Source organism: Hyperolius riggenbachi, chromosome 4, assembly GCF_040937935.1.
Source record: "Hyperolius riggenbachi isolate aHypRig1 chromosome 4, aHypRig1.pri, whole genome shotgun sequence".
In the NCBI taxonomy this organism is placed as follows: Eukaryota; Metazoa; Chordata; class Amphibia; order Anura; family Hyperoliidae; genus Hyperolius; species Hyperolius riggenbachi.
This window is the reverse complement of record NC_090649.1, coordinates 382,572,551-382,575,669: the sequence shown is the minus strand read 5'-3', so window position 1 is coordinate 382,575,669 and position 3,119 is coordinate 382,572,551.

Genomic DNA, 3,119 nt, shown 5'->3' with positions numbered 1-3,119 from the left:
GTGTCTTCTTTCTAAAAAGGGGTCACTTGTGGGGTTCCTATACTGCCCTGGCATTTTAGGGGCCCTAAACCGTGAGCAGTAGTCTAGAATCCAAATGCCTCAAAATGACCTGTGAATAGGACGTTAGGCCCCTTAGCGCACCTAGGTTGCAAAAAAGTGTCACACATGTGGTATCGCCGTACTCAGAAGAAGTAGTATATTGTGTTTTGGGGTGTATTTTTACACATACCCATGCTGGGTGGGAGAAATATCTCTGTAAAAGGACAATTGTGTGTAAAAAAAAATCAAACAATTGTCATTTACAGAGATATTTCTCCCACCCAGCATGGGTATGTGTAAAAATACACCCCAAAACACATTATACTACTTCTCCTGAGTACGGCGGTACCACATGTGTGGCACTTTTTTGCACCCTAAGTGCACTAAGAGGCCCAAAGTCCAATGAGTACCTTTAGGATTTCACAGGTCATTTTGCGACATTTGGTTTCAAGACTACTCCTCACGGTTTAGGGCCCCTAAAATGCCAGGGCAGTATAGGAACCCCACAAGTGACCCCATTTTAGAAAGAAGACACCCCAAGGTATTCTGTTAGGTGTATGATGAGTTCATAGAAGATTTTATTTTTTGTCACAAGTTAGCGGAAATTGATATGTATTGTTTTTTTTTTTCACAAAGTGTCATTTTCCGCTAACTTGTGACAAAAAAAAAATCTTCTATGAACTCACCATACTCCTAACAGAATACCTTGGGGTGTCTTCTTTCTAAAAAGGGGTCACTTGTGGGGTTCCTATACTGCCCTGGCATTTTAGGGGCCCTAAACCGTGAGCAGTAGTCTAGAATCCAAATGCCTCAAAATGACCTGTGAATAGGACGTTAGGCCCCTTAGCGCACCTAGGTTGCAAAAAAGTGTCACACATGTGGTATCGCCGTACTCAGAAGAAGTAGTATATTGTGTTTTGGGGTGTATTTTTACACATACCCATGCTGGGTGGGATAAATATCTCTGTAAAAGGACAATTGTGTGTAAAAAAAAATCAAACAATTGTCATTTACAGAGATATTTCTCCCACCCAGCATGGGTATGTGTAAAAATACACCCCAAAACACATTATACTACTTCTCCTGAGTACGGCGGTACAACATGTGTGGCACTTTTTTGCACCCTAAGTGCGCTAAGAGGCCCAAAGTCCAATGAGTACCTTTAGGATTTCACAGGTCATTTTGCGACATTTGGTTTCAAGACTACTCCTCACGGTTTAGGGCCCCTAAAATGCCAGGGCAGTATAGGAACCCCACAAATGACCCCATTTTAGAAAGAAGACAACCCAAGGTATTCCGTTAGGAGTATGGTGAGTTCATAGAAGATTTTATTTTTTGTGACAAGTTAGCGGAAAATGACACTTTGTGAAAAAAAACAATTAAAATCAATTTCCACTAACTTGTGACAAAAAAAAAAAAATCTTCTATGAACTCACCATCCTCCTAACGGAATACCTTGGGGTGTCTTCTTTCTAAAATGGGGTAATTTGTGGGGTTCCTATACTGTCCTGGCATTTTAGGGGCCCTAAACCGTGAGTAGTCTTGAAACGAAATTTCTCAAAATGACGTGTGAAATCCTAAAGGTACTCATTGAACTTTGGGCCCCTTAGCGCAGTTAGGGTGCAAAAAAGTGCCACACATGTGGTATCGCCGTACTCAGGAGAAGTAGTATAATGTGTTTTGGGGTGTATTTTTCCACATACCCATGCTGAGTGGGAGAAATATCTCTATAAATAGACAATTGTGTGTAAAAAAAATAAAACAATTGTCATTTACGGAGATATTTCTCCCACCCAGCATGGGTATGTGTAAAAATACACCCCAAAACACATTATACTACTTCTCCTGAGTACGGCAATACCACATGTGTGGCACTTTTTTGCAGCCTAACTGCGCTAAGGGGCCAAAAGTCCAATGAGCATCTTTAGGCTTTACAGGGGTGCTTACAATTAGGCACCCCCCAAAATGCCAGGACAGTGAACACACCCCACAAATGACCCCATTTTGGAAAGTAGACACTTCAAGGTATTCAGAGAGGAGCATAGTGAGTCCGTGGCAGATTTCATTTTTTTTGTCGCAAGTTAGAAGAAATGGAAACTTTTTTTTTTCTTTTTTTTGTCAGAAAGTGTCATTTTCCGCTAACTTGTGACAAAAAATAAAATCTTCTATGAACTCACCATGCCTCTCACTGAATACTTTGGGATGTCTTCTTTCCAAAATGGGGTCATTTGGGGGGTATTTGTACTATCCTGGAATTTTAGCCCCTCATGAAACCTGACAGGTGCGCAGAAAAGTCAGAGATGCTTGAAAATGGGAAAATTCACTTTTGGCACCATAGTTTGTAAACGCTATAACTTTTACCCAATCCAATAAATATACACTGAATGTTTTTTTTTTATCAAAGACATGTAGCAGAATAACTTTCGCGCTCAAATGTATAGGAAATTTTACTTTATTTGAAAAATGTCAGCACAGCAAGTTAAAAAAGTCATTTTTTTGCCAAAATTCATGTCTTTTTTGATGAATATAATAAAAACTAAAACTCGCAGCAGCAATCAAATAGCAGCAAAAGAAAGCTGTATTAGTGACAAGAAAAGGAGGTAAAATTCCTTTAGGTGGTAGGTTGTATGACCGAGCAATAAACCGTGAAAGCTGCAGTGGTCTGAATGGAGAAAAAGGCTCTGGTCCTTAAGGGGCGAAAAGACTGTGGTCCTCAAGTGGTTAAACCTACACTTTTTACTGCTTGGTGGATATAAATTAATATAACATCCAGAGGCATGTAAAAGTACCAACTTCCCTCGTTTACTTTTCTGTTACCTTTCCCCATCAATTTCTATATTTGGCTTATATTCCTGGATGTGGAATTGTATTAATCCCCATCATATCCTGCTTTTCTCTGTTTCTTTTTTCCTTAATGACCAGAAAGATAATTTTTTCTCACCAGTTTCATATCTTCCCCTTTCCTTTGACCTGAGTTAATTCAGAGAACCATGGTAATCAGCGTATACTTTGCTGGGAAGGGAGTATAAACTCCCCTGCAGGAGGATCATTTGAAAACACAGCAAGTTTAAAAGGGTGTA